Source organism: Manacus vitellinus, unplaced genomic scaffold (genome assembly GCF_001715985.3).
Source record: "Manacus vitellinus isolate BGI_N305 unplaced genomic scaffold, ASM171598v3 scaffold_5_pilon, whole genome shotgun sequence".
Classification (NCBI taxonomy): domain Eukaryota; kingdom Metazoa; phylum Chordata; class Aves; order Passeriformes; family Pipridae; genus Manacus; species Manacus vitellinus.
In genome coordinates this window covers 40,707,447-40,730,677 of record NW_021940682.1, presented here as the reverse complement: position 1 = coordinate 40,730,677, position 23,231 = coordinate 40,707,447, and positions in this window count along the sequence as shown.

Below are 23,231 nucleotides of genomic sequence, written 5' to 3'. Positions count from 1 at the left end.
TGTCACATAGCTTCCAATTTAGAGACTTGTATTTTATATCATTGTTAATCCAAAATTGATTTTTTTAATGTTCTCTGCTTAACTTCAAATAAATAAATAATAGGATAATAAATAAAGAAAATAGGATAGCATTCCTATCCACCAAAAGGAGGTTGGTTTCCAATGTTTCTGAGCTGTGAATGTTAGTGAATGCTCACTGGTGGGCCGTATCAGAACTGCACTGTTTGAGGGACTGGAGGCATTTTTGCAAAATGTGCTGAAAAGTTACATAAGACACAATAGCAATTACACCGTTTGAATTCCTTTGTGTACAAAATGTATTTACACTGACTTCCAGAAAGGTAAACTTCCATAACAATTCTCCATACATGTTACATGACAAACAAAGGATTTAGTGACCCATTTGTGCATGCTGGGTCAGGAAATGCTGGAAGTGTCTATTTCTAGAAAACGGCAGCTGGCTCTGCCTGAGCCTGATGTTTTGCATTGCTGTGCAGCGTGAGCCTCCTGGTGAGCGATTCCTGAGCATTCCGGTGAACGTTTCCTTGGGCATAGGAAGGTCAAATTTCTGAAAAGGTTTAGGCAGACCTGTTTAAGAAGAGCAGAGAGGAGACAGAAGTCAGTATGTACTGCATGTGTGCAGGACAACATGTGAATGTCTCAGGGGCACTACTTTTGATCCTTCAGGGTGAAATGCTAGAGCAAAGGAAGCTTTCCAGGTAAGTTGACAGAGGAGTTGCAATTAGATGCGGAAGGCATAACTGTACCCTTGGGTACACAAGATTTAATATTAGAACAAGAGAGCAGCGCTGGACATGCTACAACACCCAGCAGCAGCGAAGCAAACTTGTATGGTGGGAATGTTTGAGCTGCAAGGTGCCAATACCGTTTGAGCGAGGCCAGTCATGTCCTGATTTCCTGTGTGTTCACCCTCTTTCTTGATACACAGATGCATCTCGGGGTGCAGTCTGACTGGCCTCGACTGAACTGAAGTTGCTACCTTCCTGCTGGTAGCCCCATCTCACAACAGTGCTGGAATGGATTGGATTTAGTGCTGAGTTCCCTGCAGGTGTGACAATCTGAACAAGGTGCCGAGCTGTGCGTGTCCCTGCGGCAGCCCAGGTGTCCTGCAGTGGGCAGGCACAACACCAGCAGTACCTCATGGTGGAGTTGGGAGAATAAAGTGTCATAGCCCTTTTATCTTTGAAGTCTCCCCAGCACAGATGGAGGTGATACCCTGGAGAGGGAGAGAACAGAATATTGCAGCTGAGGTGGGAAAAGAAACTGCTGAGGTACAAAAAGCTGTTGCCAGATTTGGACAATTAAAATAAATTACAAAAGGTGACAAAAACAAAGAACTCGTGACTACTTTGGGTATGTGACCACTTTGCATTTTACTTGGGCTTCTGAAACACACAGACTCCAGGTTACTGAGATTCCCAGGTTATCTGACCCTGTTCATTGAGGTCACATAAGAGGAGTTGTGTATCACTGCTTAGTTTTGCCATCTGTCTGTGACAAAACAGATTCTTTGTCTCGATTGCTGACTTCTTGCCCACTATCCTGATTTATCCTATTAGCAGAAGCACATGGCGCCAATAGGCTGGCTCAAGAGAGATTTCTAACAAAAATCTTTGGCTAAAAGGAGAGTCCCATGCTGTCGGCAATCTGTACACCTATTGTCTGGCTTGTGCAGCAGCTACTGGTGTCAGGGGTGTCACAGTCCCATGGGCAACAATGATACCAGTGGTGGGTGAGAGGTGGCATCTTTTGGAGAAATGCATTTTATGAAGCAGCAAGACAAGCTGGGAGCAGAGGGTGACAATAAGGCAGGCATGGCAGTGGCTTCACTACCAAGCAGAAGCAGCACCCAAACAAGAATAACGAAGCAAATCTGGTGGTGGCTACAAGTTTCAGCTGAGAGTACAGATCCAAGGGAATGTAGTGACAAGGAGGTCTGAGTTCGACCTAGAAAGCCGAGTCAGTGATTCAGGGGCAGAATCAGGTTCAGTGATTCAGGGGCAGAATCAGGTTCAGTGACAGTAGCCAGGGCCAGCCAGCCACTAGTCTTGTCATCATCAGACAAGCCTGCAGTGACAGGAAGGATCCAAGATCAGCCCAGGTGGGTCAGGGTCTGGATCAGTCCATATGTGGCCAGACATAGTCATATCTATAGCAGCTCAGGCAAGGACCAAGGGAGAGTCCTTCCATGTAAGCAAAGCTCCTGAGCAAAAGTGAGTGTCCCTTACTTCTTTCAGCTCTTTCTCATGCAGCAATCTGATCCAAGGTCACTCAGCCACACCATGAAAGAAAAGGTCTAATTAAGAACTGCAGCCCAGCTGAGGGATGTGACTGAGTCAGTACAACTGACTCAGTTTATGTGTCTTAGTAAGTGTTTATGTGCCAGAGTTTATTTTAAAGACATGTAAACCATCATAATTTATGAACAATTGAAAGCATGGTCAGACAAACTCTGTGTACACCATTAAATGCTGTAAAGAAGTCACAAGTGAGGGAAATCACATGGATCCTTAATTCATATGTGTGTTTTCCTCCTCTTTTGACACAATGCTTTTGTTATCTTTGCAGACAAAACCCTTTGGATTTTCTTTTTCCTTTCTGCTGGTCCTTAGGATACAACTATCTTTGGACCCAGAAGAGAATCCCAGGCTTGTACTGGTTGCCCTATATTGCACAGTCAACTTTCTCACAGTCTTAAAATGTCTCAGAGCCAAGAAAAGAGTCCAGACCTGGAAAATGGACCATGCTGAGACATTCCCTGGGTGAATACTGCAAAATACCTGTGTTTCTAGTGACTTATGAGGACTGACAGGCCTTCAGAGTATGAACCTGTTAGAAGTGCCACAGTCCTCACTCTGGAACACTTAATGCTCCAAATGCTGTCATCACTGACATGTAGCCACACTGCCCAAAATAAATTGCCAATGATAAATTACAGCCACAGCCCCTCTCAACTTTGGCTGCAGTTGCTACAGTGGTATCCTTGCTTGGGGGCTTACTTGACTCTGCAGGAAAAAGCAGCTCATTCATTTCCTTTATATAGGTAGGACACCCAGTCTTGTGTCCTGGGAGAAAGATTAAGACTCAGAAGGGAAAGCTGATGTCAGGTCTTTACTGAGAAGGTGCTCAGATGAATGCATGTACTCCCAGGTATACACACAAGATGTATCTGATCAGTTCTCACAGAACTCCTCTTATTTCTGAGATAGTGATTGCAAGTGACAGGAATTTTTAATGACAGCAGTAAGATACCAACTTCAAATAAAAAGACAGAGAGGGAAAGCCAAGAACTGCAGCTTTTTTTCTGTTTGAATGCTGGAATGTATATTGGAGGGCTAGGCAGTTATAATATTTCAGGGGTATTCCATTGCAGCAAAATATATACAGCATCCAAGTTGGAGGTCCTTTCAGATTTCTTATACCATTTACCTCTCATCTTCTTATTTGTATTTTGGAAGCCTAACCCATTGTGGTCCAAGTACATCCAAGAACCCCAAGTCCAGAATAAAATTAAATGTGATGGCAGGCTCATTACTGGAGTTCCTATTACTAGTTTCTGATGGAGGTTTTGGTCTTAGCTGAAGGAGTGTCTTCAGACACTGAGGGAAGCTCATGATATCTATAGGTGGCTAAAGTCCAGAGCTGTAAGGTGATGCAAGACCAGCCCCTACTTTTTTCCCTAATTTCAGCAGCCCTGCGTGTATGGACACATAGAGGACATTTTGAAGGGAAAAGAAAGCAATCAGAAAAGAAGTTCAATTATTTATGGATTTAGCAAGCCTGCCTGCTGATACAGAGGCATGACTTTGCAAATCAGGTAAGTGCTTAGTGGTCACTGATAAGTCCTCTCACAGCGTTGGTGGTGTTTATGTTATATAAACAGTGCTAGAGGCATATATTGCACTCTGTGTATAAAGAGAAAGGTGGCTCATGCCCTTTCAAATTTACAATCCTTTTTAAATTAACAATTTGTGCAGTACATTATATGTGAACTTTATGAAACGCTGTGTATTTATGCAGCTGAGCACATCCTCAGTGGCACACTACCCCGACTTTCCACGGCAGGGGGTTTCAGCTGCATTCATACTCCAGATATTTTGTCTGATTTTATCTAGATTATACTGAGCCTTCCCTCCTTTTCCTGAGGCACATCCTTCACTCCATATTTATGATTTATTCATGCCAAGCTTTCTTGGATCTCAGTACATATGCCATTATTAATTTCATGTCTAAATTTGGCTGCCTGAGCTTCAACTATCACTGCCAATAGCAACTGACCACAAATATTATCCCTAACAGCGTTACAGAGCAACTGTGACCCCACAGAAAAAGAAAGATAAGACTTTGTGAATTGTAAAGCCCTTGCAAACATTTTGCAATAGCTTACAAGATTTTGTTACGATGAGGATTAACACATTCTCTTTAACAAAAAATATACGTGACTCTATATTTGTCTCTAGTTTATTGTTTCTCGTGGGGCAAGCTTTAGCAAACAAATAACTTTGAATAAATAATGTAATTGTTATTGTAAAACTGTGTTGTAAAATCATGTATTTCATGACTCTTAAGGCCTTGTATGTTGTCAGTTTGTGTCTTGCTTCACTTAGTCCTCTGCCTGTTTTGCAAAATTTTGTGTTTCCTAATATCAACCACTAAGTTAATGCTAAGTATTACCCAGGAAAATCAGCAATTTTCTGCTGTTCTGAAATGAAGTATTATATATATATACATATATGTGTATACATTCATATATATATATGTGTATGTATATATGCATGTATATTTAGACATAGGTTCAAGCTGAAACCTAAAATTCATAATGACTTCCATCCTTCCAAATTAATTTCAAAGTATCAGGTTTGCATAGAATGAGGGGACTGACACAGCCTTTCCCCAGCATGCAATACAATAAGCAGGAGTATACATCTTGTTCCTCTTAGCACGTGTTTCTATTGCATTATGTGCTGTTGACCCAACTGGTTAGCCAATACTCAGTGTCATTTATAGGGGAATCAGATATTTTTCTGTTTCTGCCCCATTATTTTTTGGCAATGTGTAATAGAGGCTCATTCCACTGAAAATTATGAAGGATTAAATAGCAGGAGACAATACTCCAAGTGTCATTTCTGCCAGTGCTCCTGCCGAACCCCCTCCATGCTCACATTCCTATATCCTCTTCTAGCTGTTTGCCAGGCACTTGGCTGTGCTCTTCCACCCCATTTGGCAATTCACAGCTGCAATCAATAGTTTGTGTTTGTATTTGCTGGGACAGTTTTAACTGTGTGCCCCAAGCACTTCATGTTTGTATGTGGGGCTGGCCTATGGGCAATGATTTTCTGTTACTGCAACAACCATAAAGTAGAAAGACACTGACTTGGCCTAACTTCCCATCAGTTGTATACCCTACCACTACATGTGCCAGTGACAGCTGGAAGCATGTTGACAGCATTTCTGTTCCTTCTAAACCTTGCCATGCAATTGCCCATCGCTTAAGAGATTTGGCCTCTCTTGCCGTGGGCAGCACAAGCACTTTAATAATTTGCTGGGATATACAACACAAGGGTAGATCAGATGCTCAGCTGTAGTTGTTCTTGGTTTCGTTCTTGAGCAATCCTGCTCTCACGAAATAGAGTTTTCAGTCCTTCCCCTTGATGAAAATGTACAACGACAGGCCAGTGGCACCTTCCAATAGTTCTTTTTCAAAATACAGGTGATTTTACAAGATGTCCCTTTTGATGACAATATAAAGGATCAACCCTGTTTGTATTCAGTAACAAAAAATCTAAATAAAACAGCATAACACCAAGGATCAGAAAGGACTTTTTTGTATCTGTCAGTCCAAATGTTTACTCTTTCAGATGTGTTTATCACATAACCTCTTAAACTAACTCATTTAGTTTCTTATTCCCTCATCTGCATCTGGAAAGCTGCTTCCAAAGATCAGCCTTCTGTTTATCAGAACAATTTATTTGTGCCCAGTATGTATCAGTTTGTCCTGCTGACAAACCTCACCTTCACCTCTTCTGTGGTGTTTACACTGCTAGGAGCAGCTGGTTTCTTTCTGACTCTCTGTTTTTTGGGGCACCACGCAAATTCCCTAGAGCAATATGCTTCCTTTGTAGCTTAAAGTATTTAAATAAATCATCTAATTTAGAAGCCAAGTCAGAACTTAGGTAGGCTGAATGACTGGAGGTGCCCATCTCTTTCCATTGACTACAGGAGTTCCTGGTGACTGTGCTCCTAATTTATGTGTCTTTGTGAAGTGCCTGAAGTTGGGCAGCATGAATCTGGGCTTCAGTGGGGTTGGTTTTTGTCTCCTGACAAGTCTTGAACTCTTTCTCTGCACTAGTTCCCATGGCAATTTATCTTTCTTGAACATAGATGACCAGCATTCCAGGTGAAGTTTCATCAGTGTCATTGATAGCTTTCCTGCCTCTGTCAAACTACTTCCTGTCTGAAATAGTTTACCATCACATTTACTTTAAACAGGCCTGAATTCTGTATTGTATTTCCTTTCTCCCTGAGGTGTACAGCTCATTAACTCCCTAGCTGAGACCTGAAATTCATTTTAGTCCTGAAATCCATGATTTTTCAGCATGGATTATTAATTTTTACTTTATTTCTGTCAGCCTAGACAACACAGTCAGCTCTTCCTAGGCAATATTTAAAACCTCCTTTATAAAGGCATCGCCTTCCACTTTGCATGACAATTTTAAGTTCCATTAGCAACCCCTTGTTTCTGGTGTCCTGGTAATTAGTGGGAACATTAGGCTACTTCCTTTCAAGAACAAGAAATTCCTGTCAGAAGTCTGCATTTTTGTGTTGAATACTCATCCACTTGTTCCTTGTACACTTGCCAGGCTGCCCAAATAGTGAATACTGAAACGTGTTGTTTCTTAATAACAATTTTTTCTTGAAATGGACTGAAATATAACAATAAAGCTACTATTGTCTATCATGTAATTGCAGCCCTTTTCCCATTCCATCAGTGGAAACTGCTGCTTATTTGAAAGATTATTATTTAATTGTTGCTTGTATGAAAGGTGATTTCTCACTGCAAGTCATACTGAAGCTGCTGGGGCCTGCAAAAGCTCATGCTCTACAATCAGAATGATATGCAGACTTCATACCTCTCTTTATACTGGAAATCGAAAATACAAAGAGTGGTTGAATGTTGGAGGGGAAAGATTGTTTCAGCTGCTGGCTTACAAGAGCTGGTTAAGCAAGATGGGGAGAGAAGTGGCAGGGGTCATTTGCAAGGAAGGGAGAGTTGGTCTTTTTCTGTGGTATCAAGAGAGCCAATAGGTACATGGCTTTTATTCTACCTAACTCAAAGCATGGAAGTACTAGGCTGTACGCTTTCTGGTACCTTAAGGTCAAAGTCCTGGCACATCTCAGATAATTCTGCATTCCTGCCTTCCTCTTCCCCACAGGATGACTGTGTGAGTCCCTTCCCATCTCTCTATTCATTGTCTCCAAGAGGGCTTCTATGCCACCCATATCTGGGTCTACCTTTCCTCCCCTGAGTGGTTCGGTGTCCTTCATTTCCTTTTCCCTCACCACAGTCACCATGATTCTCCTCTCTCTCATCCTTCTGCCCTTCTCTTTCACAGACTTATTTGAACACTTTAGACTTACATGGAGAATATCTGAGATATTCTCAATGATTTGATCAACTTATTTTCTCAGAGGTGGGCTGTTCCAACTGCTGTCAGAAGTGCTGGACATGCTAACTAGAGGCTCCAACCACTGCTTTCTGGTTGATTGGCCTCCAAATCAGGCAATTTCTGTCCAAGGACGTCTGTAACTTTCTTAAAATGTTATGGAAATCATTGAATGCAAAGTTATACAGTTACCCTATTACAGGCAAATATAAATAAGCAGACAAGTGTATGAAGGCTTTTGTGGGCCCTGGGTTCAGCTCCCAAAGGTTGAAATCATTCCTAGATGCAAAAGCTACATTACCATTTCAAGCACTGATGTATAAAATTAACAGAACCAAATTGCCAGTGCTAAGTAGTCATCATTTGCTCAATAAGAAACTACACAGAAGTGCTTTTGCACCAAGGAGAGGAAAATATGTGTCCGGCAGGAGTCAGAGAGCCCTCTCCAGCAAAAAAAAGAATGCTCTCAGATGCAAATAGAGAAAAGAGGGTATGAACCGGGCAGAAATAGGATGCAACCCATATAAAAACCTCCTGTGCAATCTATGGACAGGGTATGTACGGGGCAATAGTGTTTAGATTTTCCAGTTGCTGTCAATGCTAGCCAAAAATAATTACTCATTCAAATATGCTTAAGAGCTGCCTTTTGAAATTAAGAATCTGGACAGACAGGAACTGGCATGGAAATGTACACAACAGTTTGTTTAAATAGTGTCTTTCACAACCAGCCACCGAATGACACCTGACAAACCACAGTACTTTTGCCACGTCAGTAATCTATGCCACGTGTCCCAGCTTTGTCACCTTTGTCTGTGTCCATGCTTGGCACCCCCATTGCACTGACCTGTCTATCTGCCACACAACTCTTGTCTGCTCTCAATCATGTTTTAGACCTGAGGAGGCAGAATTGCAACTCTTAGTCTTATTTGTCACCTACTCTCCCCCTCCTTTCAAGGTTTTCCTATGGTGAGCAATTTTTTCAGGATGCTTGAAAAAGCAGAATTTTACCATGAGAAGTGTCATGCAAATATCCATCCCCAAGAGAAACTGTTGGAAAATACACACATGCTTGCTGTCAGAAATACCAAATTTCATTTGAGTTGAGGTCTGGGGGTGAAAACAGGCTGTCTTCCTTTTATTCGAGCATTCCCAGCAAAAGGATCTTAACAAAGAAATAGGGAGAAGAAACTATGTTAAAGAAAAAAAAAGACGAAAAAAGAAGAAGATGTGGAAAATATGTGTCCCTGCATCAGGTTCATATTGAGTACTTGGATGTGTGTGACTCCACATGAGAGATCTCTGCCTCCAGCAGCTTGCTTTCTCATATAAGAGAGAAAAATACTGAAAAAGTGCCTGCTGGACAGTCATCATGCACTGAGGAACACAGATGTGGCATCTCCCAAATGGATGATGTGTCTGCAGATTCAGAGATTCCCCTGTGGCCTCCATGCCATCACCTCTGATGGCTGTCCCTGCAGGCAGCAGCATGGAGGGATTGCACTCCTATCCCTGAGGGGTTCAAAATGACCTATAATGAGAATGTTGTGAATATTGTAGCAGAGACACAGTGGAAATATCCAGAGATGTGGTGCCTCGTGATTTGGCTCATTAAGGTGATAATCACAATGTGTAGCACTGGCAGCATTCCTCTGCCTTGAGGTCAGCATCCTAAACTAGTCAGACTGATGCCAGCTCCTCCACACACCTGCCAGTCATGTCATTAAAACCCAAATCCTCATCTCTATTAAGTCAGCACCTAAGCCTTGTTCAGTCCTTTACTGCCTTTTTGCAGCCCTAGTCCCAGCCATCAGGCACCTCCAGGGGGATGGGGAGGGGCCAAGTCCAGGCTGGGACATCAAACCTGCATGTGTGGCAGGGTCAGGATCAGGCCTGGTGAGGGGTATCCTTGCATTTAGCAGCTCCACTCCATTAGTCTCCCTGATGTTTCTAGCCCAGAGACAGTGGGCTCAGGATAGAAAACAGTATAAGCAAGGCCATAACGGAAAAGATAAGATATTACAAGATAGAATACAATGCAATGCAGTATTGTATTGTGTAAGATATTACTGCTGTGGTTATGAGAGCTCTAGGTTGATCAAGTGACAAGGCAGAGCAAGGTGATTCTACCAGTTTGTTTTCCATTTGTGTCATTTTTGGTGGTTTTTTGTGGGTTTTTTGGTGGCCTATTTTGGTTTGGGGATTTTTTTTTTGTTAGATTTCACTACTAAATCTAGAGAAAGCTGCCTTTTGTCTGTTGACACTGGCGAGAGCAAATCATTATTCCAGCCTGTATAATAAATCTGCTTCTAAATTCAGACGTTTCAGAGGGCATTTTGTTTTTAAAGGAGGCTCACAGTAAAGCTCTGTGCTGCAATTTGAAAAGGCAGCCAGCACCCACCCTGCAGCAGGGAGAGGGATGGAGCTCACAAGCCTTCAGTTGCACTTTCCTCCTCCTGCAGGACAAAGCCTATGAAGCAAAAAAGACAGGGCAGGCCTCTCACGGATGCTGCTGCCCAGGACCTCCACACTTCTGTGTGATACCACACCTCTGTGCACCCTTTTTGCCAGCATTAAGAAAATCTGCTCAGAGGGCAGTTAGCCACTCTTTTCCTCTTCTTGCATCACAGAATTTTTCTATTTCTAATTGCACCTAGGTTTATAAAAATATCTTTAAATCTCTCCAGTCTATTTATATGTTACACAAATAGGGCTGGATGAATGAGGCATACCCTATAGATAAACAACACACCTCTGCAGGTACCTTCCCTTCCATTTTTTATTTAAAAACATCTCAGGACCAGTAGGATAACATGCTGAAAATATAAATCATGTTGCCTTTTGATGTACTTGAGGTACTAGAAATAAGGAAAAGAAACAGATTTACGTATTAGAGTATTATAGACCCATGTAGGATGAATACTCAGTGTAGCTTGTAACAAATTTTAACAGAGGTAGTAATAGGACATAATTGCATTTGAGGTGTTTAAGAGAGGGAACGTTTCATACAGACTAACCACAGGAACAATTAGAGGTGCAAAAGTCCATTTTCCTCATGTGCTCTCAGTTACAGGGTATATTAAATTATGAACAAACCCAGAGGTTGCAATCTTTTGTTCTGAAAATTAACTAACCTCATAATTACAGGTTTTTATGTAACTAAAGCAAGCTTCTTTTGATCTGCACTTCTTTTAGATCATGTTGTTTTTACATCAAAATAATCACTGACCTGGTTTGCACAGGAGATATCTCTGAGCAGTATAAGTGAGATTTTTTTGCAATAAACCTCATTACACCCTGAGGGTTGTGGTTCTTTAATTTTCACAAGGCAAAATTGCTTGGAAGTCTCTACTATGATTGAAGTGGCTTGTAGCTACAAAACCCATGTATTCCCCCTGGCAATATTAGCCTTTTTAACTCAGGCAAGCCACGTAAAACCTCAGAACATCATTTGTTTCCAGTAGTCACAACTAATTTCTCACTAATGGAAAGAGTGCGATGCAGGAAAGATTGATTTCCATAAACATGATTTACTTTGTTATCTGTCTCATTAAAATAAGCAATTAGCCAAAGCTTTAAATGTTAAAGACTTTTCTGTGAGGATACATTGATGATGAAAGCAGATGTTCCTCCAGGATGGGAGTTCTTGTTCATTCACAGAGGTAGCAAGACAACTTACAGCCACAAATTCAATAAGAAACATGGCAAGGGGCTCTGTCTTTTCTCACCCACTCTCTTTCAGGAGAGCACATAACCAGCAACGTTTGTCACCTAACCCTTAGTGGGGACATGTGCCCAGGGTTGGCCTAACTGTGCTGAAACACCTGGACCAGTGCAGCACTGGGACTTTACCACAGCCCTCAGCTTCACTGCTTCTTCTGCTCAGTGGCACACAAACATTACCTGACGCTGGGGAAGCTCATTTCCCCCCATGCTCTTAATTTTGGGCAATAAATAAATAATATTCTTGGAGCAAAAGCTTGTAACTGAGACGGTTTTGCATTTATCATGCACGATAAATCCTGGCTGTAACACAAGCATCCATGTCAGTAAATTTAGCAGCTGTATTGCCCTGAAGACTGGTCCATATTTAGAAGGGTAAATAAGATTCTTTTTTACCTCAGCGGTTGCTGACAAAGCTTGTAACAGGTCTAATAATGCTTGTGTCCTGTGGGAAATATGTATGGTAATTTGCCTGTGTAAGCACTCATTCCTCCTAAGGAGGTGCTCTGCCTAGCTCTATGTGTTCCTTTACACATTTTGTAAGAACAGTTAAATAAACAGCTTACTCCCTGTGCCTCTTCTCACCAAATCAGTGACATGAGTAGAAGTCCAGCAGCCTCAAAACCCATCTCCAATCTTTAGATTGGAGAGTCTCCCCAATCCTCTTCTGCTCCAGACTCAAATGCTTTTTGTTCTGTGCCTTGAAGATCAAATGAATTAAGGCTACTTTAGAATTTTTTGGTCATGTAGCCTGGGAAAATCTTGCCTTCTGACCGTTTTATATACTGACATCTCTGTCCCTGGTCTTTGCAACTTAGGCATTATAAAAATGACCTCCAGATCCTGGGAAGGGAGCACATAGCTCTTTCCATGTTTCACAGCTTTTTTATTTATTTTTTTTTTTAATCTTTTAGTGTCTACAGCTGCAAAGACTGCTTATCTTGGATTTTCAAAACAATTTTTACATGTTGATTGCTATCATATAACTGATTGGCACTCAGCGTGAAAGATCATTTATGAATGGAGGGCACAAAGTGGTTTCCATTGCCGCCATCTCCTGGCACAGTTAATGAACTCCACGTGGCAATAACAAAGACACATTAACATGGAAGAGAAATTAAACAAACTAAAGTAGTATATAAATTTTCCTGAAGGCAGCTGGTAGATACCAGGAAAGCATCTTAAAAGATAATACACACCAGAAGGACCATTGCCAGCTGAAAATTTCAATGCTCCCTGGAACTGCCTTACTCATTGCTGTAGTACTGATGTAACACCCATGATGATATTAGAAAACATAAGAAAAAATTATATTTCTCTGTGTTTTGGAGAGCATTTGATATAGCAGCTCTGCAGTCAGTTTTATGGCTTTGCTGAAGTCGTTTCCCTTCTGTTTCAATGGCTCTTTCAGAAGGGGAAAATACAGAACATTTTGGCTTTTAAGCAGGTAAATGTGAAACAATGAAAATTTTAGCCATAAAAGTTCAAGGAGAGGTGCAAGGTTACAAATTAATTACAATTTTTTTAACTGATCAGCTGACAATGTCCTATAGTTACTGTTGTTGAGTAACTGTGGTAAATGAAAGAAAAATTAATAGATCTCCTAGAGTTCAATAAAGGCAAAAGAAGACATGCAGTGACCTGAGAAATAAATAAATATCTTTAGGTGCTATTTTTGCTGCACATCACAATGCATTTCAGAGCAAAAAATAGGCTTTGCTGTGCTCTGCACAGAGAGCAACTCTGTAAGGTGCACAGCTGAATCCAGTGGGAATCCATCACACCAATACAAAATATATTGAATTTCTGCCCTCATTTTGTGTAAAAAACCCCACAGTATTCTGTCTGTATTCCTTTCATTCATGCCAAATTTCAGATTCTTTAGGGTTTTGTCATTGTATTGTCTTGCCTATGAGCTCAAATTAATGTTTAATGATTTAAGAATCAAAAAATTGCTCAATATTTCCTGAAATCACATCTATATACTTGAACTGCAAGCTTCACTAATCCTCAGAAATTCATATTGCTGCCATTAGGGGGGATGATGGAACACTCGACAGCTTTTTGATCTCTTCCACAATCGTTACTCCATTCATCAGCCAGCCAGCTGGCTGCATCAGCTCCCTTTGGAGTCCCTTTCCCTGACTAAGCAGTGCTGCCATAAAACTGCATTGTATCCCCGTGCTCTGCCCTTCCTCCACAGATGTTACTGTTTCAATGGGCATACACAGTCCCTCAGCAAAGCTAAAATACTGCTCTGCCAAGTTCCTCTTGGCCAAGACACTTCCTGATGCTGATTTTTTTTTTTTTAAGAGCTTGTGTGAACTGTGTACCTTTCCCACCCCAAGGACAGAATGTCTTTGGTTCACCCTGGCTGGCAGCCTGCCCATATGGCATCCAGGTTTCTGGAGTTCGACATGGTTTCTATATGATCAGATTAAATTATTTTGGGATAATAAATTATTTGGCAGTGCACAGCACTCTCTGGAGCATAATCATTTATGCTCAACAAATATTTTGCATACATAAATGAAAGTAAATCCCAAAAATGTAAAACCTAACCTTTTAGCAGAGCTCTTTCCTTTGCATTGTGGAGTAAAGTAATAGTCTTCAATCAAATGTTCTGCAGGAAGATCTATCCCATGCAATGAACTAATTTTTACCAGCCAATCTCTATTTTTTCAATCCCACTATCAATTGCCATGTGAAATACAACTGGCTATCATGGAATGGCTCAAGAATAACCACGATTAGAATTTGGACTTACTTTGTATATCATAACACTGCTATTCAAAATAAGCTAACAAAAGATGCACTCCTCTTTGCTCTTCTTATGGCTTTCCTAGTTCATGTGTCACATTAAGATAGTGTGCACAAGAAAAAGAATTAGCACTGATTAGAGACAACTGTGACCTAGTGAGGAATTCATAGGCAACAGTAAGATGAGCAGGGACTGCTCATGTCATGGTGACAGCCGTGGTGGGGGCAGGTGTCTGGTATGATTCAAGGCTGCTCAGAGCAATAAACATCGGACTTATTGCTTCCTCTAAGAATGGGTGAGAATAAAGTTGCAGTGAGAATATAAAATATTTATGATTTATTTGTCATTTCATAACCGCTATATATAGCAGACGTACCTGTGGGAAAGCTCCCCTTACCTTTGGCAGAGGCAGATGCCCTGAAGCATTAACAGGTAGATCATGGCCTGAATGAAGCGTATCAGGGAGCTGTGTATGTGCACGTGGAGCAGGAGGAATGCTGGAAACACACATATTTGTGTGTAGTGCCTCTACAAGTGAAGCTCAGAGCACTTCACTTACTGCTGCTCTTACACTGCTCAACAGTTTTAGCATTGACTCCAAGAGGAAAATGGGATATAGGCTTGGTGAACGACAACTCACCTCCCCTTGAAGGTATTTCTTACTAAAGCGGGAGATGTGGATTTGCTGTTGATTCTGTTATGCCTCTCCTCGACCTAAATAAGGGACCAGGGTTGCCATGTTGTCCAGACCAGCAGTTTTCCCAGGTATGCAGTTACATTACATGCACAAGAGTTAATTCCAAGTGGTTGTTCTGTGGAAAAAGTCTAGTTCCTTACAGATCATTTCAAGTGTCCCCACGCATCCTCCCACTAATGATCATCCTGGTCACCTCCTCACCATCTCAGCACCTGCTCTCATGTAGCACTGACCAGATTTCCACCATCTCCCTTACTCTTTCCCTCATTTCTGTACATCATGTTTTCACTAATTCCTCACTGCAGTGCTTCATCTTCCTCTCATGCCTCTCTATTTTTGGCAGCTCAAGAGGCAACATATGCTCTGTCAGGTTCAGAGCTACGCATGTGCTGCCTGGCTTGCCAGTGTGCACATGCTGTTAAAGCAGTGGAGCGATGCCTCCTGCAGTGGAGGAGGGCAGAGCTACCCTTTCCTCTCCTCCTTTGGGGCATTCTCTTGGCCCTCTTACTCAACCAGTCACCTGCATTTTGTGATCTTTGTAGGAGTTAAATATCTTTGAGACTTCTACTTCTTTGACAGATTTGATAAAAATAGCCTGATAGCTTCAGGATACTTTTTGGGATGGGGAGGCAGACAGGAGGACAGGCAGTCACTGCAATTGCACAACTCCAATGCCTTCTAAAATGGAGATAAAAATTAATTATATTGGAAAATGGATCCTAAGGAATTGGACTCAGTACATCCCCTTTTGTCTGTCTACCAGGCTTCATTTTGTCTCTCATTCTGAATTTATATCACAAGGTCCATGAGGCAAGAAAGGTATTTTTGCTTTCTGTTTTCTCCATTAGAGTAAATAAAAAGTAGTAACAGATAGCAATACAAATATTTTGACCAGTTTCCTTCTCCATGGCAATTGCTTCTCACAAAATTGTTTTAAAAGCCCCAGCACATAGAGCCAATGAACTCAAACTGCAATATGATTGAAAGTGCTGCAAGATGCCCCTTGATCTCTTCCCCAGCTGCTCTTTTTCCTCCCCAATTACAATTTTTTTTTTTGCTGCTGTGACCTTCTGGCACTCAGCATGCCAGGTCTCCATCCCAAATATGTTGTCATGGAAATTTGGACCAGCACTCCTGAGGGATGGTGTGCCTCTCTCAGCCATTCCAATGACAAGTCCTGAGCAAACCTGGAGTATGGTCCCCAGTAAGGTCTGCCTGCCACAAGAAGCCTGCCAGCAACAGCAGGGCAGCACCTGGTGAGTGCAATGCAAGAAAACAAACTCTGAATTCTTAAGAACATCAGAGTTTGTCCAGATTTCCCTGCAAATCTGCAAGCTAATCACAGGAGGTCACACTGGTTGGCTGCACTGCTAACAGCATTAAGAGTTATAGCAAAATAATAAAGCAAGAAAGGCTGTGTACATAAAAATAACATCTCTAGGGGGGGTCTGAAGAGGATGAATTGGTTAAAACTTTGCCTTGATATTCAATGTTGAGGGTGCAGGGGTAAAGGACATCATAAAATAATGAGTCAGTGCAACAGAATTAAATATTCAATTTGAACAGTAGGATAAGTGATTGATATTCATACATGTTACCAGGAGGCCAGAAAGATGGAGATTAGCTCACACAGAAAGAAAAGACAATATTAAATATCTGAACAAGGTGAATAAATGGAAAACACTGAAAATGGATAGGAATAAGCCTGTTCTCAGTGGTTTGAAATATGGCAATATTTATGACCACTGTCTTGCAGGACATACATCAAATTTGCCTGTCTCAGGTAGCTTGTCAAATAAAAATTAAGATTTCTCTTTTCCAAAAGTAGTAGGCAAGAGCCGTGATGCTGGATCACCATTTCCAGTCTTCTGTCTCTGTGTTGAAGGTCTTGTCTGCTCTTTGCATGTTAAATCTATTCCTCAAATGCACCAAGCTCATTATGCTCTGCCTGTAATCCAGTCCCCAGGCAACAGAAAATATTGCTGAAATTTCTCACCTGCTAAAGCAGAAGTGAACTGGAACTGGGGAGTTTCCTAGAAGCTTTGTTTCTGTTTTTATGTACTGTGGATACCTGTTGTTACCCTTAGTTTGAACCCCATAAATATGATGTTTGGTGAGGGGACAGAAACAGATACACAAGAAAGGGGCCAAGGGTCAGCCATCTGACTGCACGGTATTAGTTGGTGTTGGGCTTTGTAAAGTTATCTGTCAAGACACTTTGAATACCAAAGCTGCCCCAGGGGTAGCTTGAAGCCCCTGAGCAAAGTCTCATCTCCTACGTGTGAGCCCAGCAGGGTGGCAATGCTCTGCCTCAAGCTAGCTCCTGGTGTGGGAAGATGTAAAGTCGTGTCTGGCTGCTGATTACAGGGGGTGGGGGGAGCTAGCGTGCTCTTTGTTCAGTGCGGATCTTGTCCTTGTCAAGAGACTTTCCAGGTGTGCTTAACTTTCACAGCAGAGGCTGCAGGCAGAGTGCCCCGGCAGTGCCCCGGCAGGCAGCTAAGGGCTGTGAAGGCACAGCAGAGCACGCATGAAAATCGTGCTGGTTGCTGTGGGCTGGGCCTGGCAGCGATGGTTGCTTTTGTTTTCTCTACCCAACTGCGAGGCCAGCTGGTGCCTGCTGGATACAGGCAGGAGGAGAAGGTTCCTGCCATGCCCCTTGGGGTACTGACTGGGAGGAAGACTCTGTGTTTCTGTCACTTTGCAAGTCTAGTGATCCAAGGGACCATTCCCTTGGGGAGATGGAGAGGTGTAGGTTTGTATTAGGATGGTGTGGGTGCTCAGCAGCCCCCAGGGCTGCCTAGAGGCACTGGTGTGTTGTGCAGACCCAGCTGCCTGCTCTCCTCCTACACCTGTCCGCCTGTCAGTCCCCACTTCAGCACATGGCCAGCCCTGCAGTATCCAGTGGCTTTAACCCAGTGCTGTTTGTACAGGTGGGCTGTTGAGAGGCTTTATTTCTGGGGCTGCAGGCTGACCTGTGCCTTCCTGCTTTTCTGTGTGGCTGCGGTGCACAAATGAACCTCACCATGGGTTGCTGTTCCTCACACTGATTTTGCTTTCCTCCCTCTGCAGATCAAGGTGGGTTGATTCTGAAGGCTACTCCAACATCTGTGGCCCCCTTGCTACTCTGGCTTTCTTTGTGTATTGCTAGCAATGTTCCCAAGTGAGTTGCTGTCTGTGAAGCCAGGGCTGGTGTGGGTGTTTGGCTCTCACCTCTTTGCCTCTTGTCTGGGGCAGTGGCAGCTTTTTTTCACTGTGTGACAAATGGCTGCTGGGATAAAGCTGTCTCCTGCAGGGAGCTACATGAAAGCTCCAGAGAAAATGAGAGCAAGAAAATGCTGAGGTTTCTCGTAGAAATTAGTAATTAAACATGCAGTAATTAAATAGGCATGGCTCCTGCTCCTATGCATGTGTTAAGCTCTGTCGGCTTTTGGAGAATGGCAGATCACGGCTGCTGACATAAATACTTTCCTGGCTGGTTTAAATTCTGTAAAGCTGCTCAGTCCGAGGGCTGCTTTGCATTCAAAGGTGCAGAGAGAAGCAACTGAGTTGTACCAGTAGGAACCCTACCTGGAATGCAACAGCCAAGGAAAATCTGAGCTCCAGCAAGGTGTGCCTGGGCACCAGTGACAGATGCAGCCACAAAGGTGCAGAGGCAGGCAGACAGGTAGGCATGAAGGCAGGCATGAAGGAAGGAAGGAAGGAAGAAAGGGAGGGAGAGAGGGAGGGAGAGAGGGAGGAAGGAAGGAAGGAAGGAAAGGACCGTGTTATAAATTCAGAAACCAAAAGGTGCTCCTGACTTAATCGATTAACAATCTCCATGCCCCCCAAATGTGCAACCTAAATGGTTTACAATGTTAGCTGTGGGAAAAGCTGCCATAGGATACCTGAAAACCCTGCTTAGGCGTCAATGGCAATGAGTATTGAGTGGTGGATATGCCCTTATACCATCCTACCTCACTCTATCCCATCCCTCTTTTCTTATGTAGCAGTTCATCTTTGATTTAGTCTTATGCATTAATTAAGTCACAGCAGATGCTTGCAAATCGTGTAGTTAAGTGAGAAGCAGGTACTTGGGTGGTCAGGCATGTACAGCTTGTACTGCACCCCAATTTAAATTCCGGGGAAGTAATGAGACAGAGTCACTGAAACTTGTGTCTTAAGGATCAAAAAACCCAAACAATCCTGTCTTCAGGTCATTTTTTTTATTGTTTCAGTGCAGCAGATTTAAAATACCACTGTCAACAACTATTAAAAGACTGTGATTTCCCCAAATGAACATCCTAAAACCCATTCCCTTTAGGTACTAGTCCAGAAGCAACTGTAACCAGCTGCTTGTCTTTGGCCCTTGTTTCTACTCTGTTTAGCCTTCAGGTAAGTCATTCAGGCCAAGACTGATTGAAGAAAAGACCAAGCAAGACCAGGAGCTCTCTGTAGGTGGGAGGGTGGGCAGTAGCATGGGAGCAAGCAAGGATGTAACAACCATTCTCTGATCTCTATAATGACTGTTAAGTCCCCACCAAGCAGGCAGTGGCACAACACAGATAACCAGTAGGACTGGACTGGGAAAGAGCTGTTAAGACCAATGACATACATGGAGTTACAATCTTGTGTGAACGCTGAATCAGTGGCTCAACAGGATGAGTTACTTTGCAAACTGGTTTGTCAAAGACTGCCCAATGAGCACACACTGTTTCCTGATTCAGCTGTGAAACAGTGCTAATGGCATAGGAGCATATGACCAAATGATCAGAATCACAGAATATTCCATGTTGGAAGGGACCCACAATGATCATTGAGCCCAACTCCTGGCCCTGCACAGGACCATTCCCAAGAATCACACCATGTGCTTGAGAGTGTTGTCCAAATGCTTCTTGAACACAGGCTTGGTGCCTTGACCACTTCCCTGGGGAGCCTGTTCCAGTGCCCAATCACCCTCTGGGTGAAGAACATCTTTTTATTATCCAACCTAAACCTCACCTGACACAACTTCAGGCCATTCCCTCAGATCCTGTCACTGGTCACCACAGAGAAGAGATCAGTGTCTGCCCCTCTTCTTCCCTTCATGAGGAAGCTGTGCACTGCAATGAGGTCTCCCTTCAGTCTCCTCTTCTCTAGGCTGAACAGACCAAGTGACCTCAGCCACTCCTCATACAGCTTCACCTCAAGACCCTTCACCGTCTTCATTGCCCTTCTTTTTGCTGTACAATAGCTTAATATCTTTCTTATATTGCAGTGCCCAAAACTGCACACAATATTCAAGGTGAGGCTGCACCAGCGCAGAGCAGGTCTCTCTGTTGAGGTCTCTCTGCAGGGCCTCTCTGCCTTCAAGGGAGTCAACAGCTCCTCCCAGTTTTGTGGCATCTGCAGATTTGCTTAGTATCCCTTCCAGTCCTGCATCCAAGTTATTTATGAAGATGTTAAAGAGCACAGGGCCCAAGATGGAGCCCTGTGGAACCCCACTAGTGACAGGTCACCAGTTTGATGTTACTCCATTTGCTATTATCCTCTGTTCTCTGCCCATGAGCCAATTGCTCACCCGCCACCTGATGTGTTTATCCAGCTGTGTGCTGGACAGTTTGTCCAGAAGGATCCTGTGAGAGACAGTATTGAAAGCTTTACTGAAATCCAAAAAGATTTCATCAACTGGATTCCCTTGGTCAGCTAGGTGGGTTAACTTGTCGTAAAAGGAAATCGGGTTTGATAAGCAGGGTACAACGGCAAGGCTTCTCTGCAGAGAATCTGAGGATCTGCCTCTGAACCTCTCTACTTGGCTTCTTTTGTAAGAGGTGATACTCCTAATTCTGCTGTCTACTTCATGATGGTACTCTAACCCTGTTTAGACGTTGCCTCCTACAGCCTGCCAGTCCCTTGACACTTGTGTCCTTTGCCTTGGCCACCACCCAGGATGCCTGCTCTTTCCCCTCTGCTGGAAGGGCACTTTGATGTCATCTTTCTGACTTAAAATGAGTTCAGTAGCTATGTACTCAGGAAATAGGACTGAATCAGGCACATTCTTCATCACCTTTTCTGGAATCTGAGTTTTGGCACCAGGTTACCAAAATGTCATTCAGGTTATCCTGAACTCACTCCTTTGTAGACATCCAAATCATGTGAGTCAGACTTTTGAGTCACTCTTTTCTAATGATTTAAAACATTCTTCTTGCTTCCATACAAGTAGCATGAAAACCTGCTTCCCTTTTCCTTGCTTGCTCGTTATTTTTTCTGTTACTTCCACCCACTGACTAGTGAGTGAGAACACTTTAATTGCAGCTGCTTTTCTAACACAACTTTTTCTTCTCACCTTTGTAGGTAACACTGTCTCTGCAAGGATATGTGTTTCTTTCTCTTTCTTTCCCACCTGTCTCCATATTGCATTTGGAACCAGCTTGGCTGAAATAAAGGTTTAATAAAAAGGAAATTGCCTCACATTTTACCGAGAATGCAACTGGGCTTTCATAACACCACAGACCAACAGGGTGCAGTACCGCACTGCTCCTCGCGGACACAGCGCACACATTGGCTTGATACATGGGCAAAAAATAATTTTCCGGTTACAAAACATGAAATTCATTTGGTTTTCCACGGCTTAACACCTATTTCTCAAGCACATGCTAGCATTCTTACCTAAATGAATTTGAGCTGTGCACAAATAAGAGAGGGCAGATGCAAAAATGGCTTTTTTTGTAAAGTTACTTAAACATTTTTTACCTGTTCAGCTGAAAACCTCTCAACAATTATGCGCAGTGTATTTCCCTGGTTTTGGAGCCTCAACAAATAGGTGAGAATCTTCAGATGAGATGCACACATGCTGACTGCAAAGGGGATTTGAAGTGATCTCTTATAAATACTTAATATGGTGTAAATGGAGTATAAAGGAAAAGAATTGCTAAGCTGGAGAAAGAGAATGGTGTCTTACTTACGCATGGCACTCAAAGTCAGTCCGAATGCTTTTTCTCTAACACAGTACACTAATTTCACTCATGACTTGCCATTTCAATCTTCCAGCTCAGCTAATATGGCTGCCCGAGAATTAGGGAAGCTGCAAGTCCATGTCTCTCATTTGCATCACAAGGTGCTGGGGAGCAGGGACTTTGGCAACTGTGAAATGGCATGGGTCCACTGAACAGCAAAGAAAACCTGTCCTGTAAAACAAGACACTGCTCTCTGTTTATGGTCACTTTATAACGTGCTTGGATGGCTGGATTCTTTAGTTTTCAATCTGAGGGTATTTCAGATTCCCTTGACAATGAGAGCAAACAGTGCAGAGAGACTCCATGAGAGCTACTAGAATCTAATTCACATGATTTTTTTTCATCTTCCAAACTCTAGGATTTTGGAGGTTTAATTTTTAAGAGGAACACTTGTTATTTCTCGGGCAAGCAGAGAGCCCTGCAATGGTGAGGGCAGCGAGGCTGGCACACACTGCCTGCTGCCTCTCTGAGCAGAACTCCTGGCCACAGAGCCCTTGTGGAAGAGATCTTCCTCCACTGTTTTATCAGCAGCTGGTGCATTTGGGTTGTGTACAGATGCTGAAGTTCAGCCCTCACCTTGCACAACTCACTTCTGTGCCTGCTCACACATGCAGAGGCTAGCCAGCAGTGGGATGCAGCCGTGCAGGTACCACCATAGTCAAAGCAAGCTGCAGGAACCGAGTCCTGAGCAAAATGTCCTAAGTCTATGGCTTTAGGCCTGGTTTCGTCAGAGTCTGAAATGCACTTTGTGTGGAGTCAATCCTAGCTGAGTGACTGCTCTAAGATGAGTACCTGTTGCTACTTTGAAACAACCCCAAGAACCCAACCTTCCTCAAATATGTCCTTAATTTTTAGGTTATGCTGGGGAGATACTGTTAAAAACCTCTTAACAGAGAAGGAAAACAGTGATTGCTACTAGCATTCTCAAATATTTGAAAATAACATTATCTCCCTAAAATTGTTTTGCTCTGTTTCCTTCCTGGCTTCTGAGTGACAACATTGGTAACAAGCAGAAGACAAAAGACAAGGAAGTGAGAGTCCAGTTCTTTAGATATGAGATCATCCCAAAGGAGAAGTGGCCTTTATTTTTTTCATCTGGTTTCCTTTTCTCCTCTAACTTATCTTCAGCTGCCCATTTGCCCAGTCACTGTGTGCTGCCTGAAGCAGAAAGAAGTCTTATAGAAGAGTCAGTGTTGCCTCCTCCCATATCTCCTGTGGTCCCTGACCTTTCCTACTATTTTTTGCTCTACTGTTAACATAGACTACAGTCAGCAAAACTTGCTGTGGGATCAAAAGGGAAAACAAAAGCATTTTTGAAAAAAAGATGTTAGACACTTCTGTGTTGGCAGTATTCAGAAGGTTTTTTATCAAATTTATTGTGGATAGTGCAGGTGCAG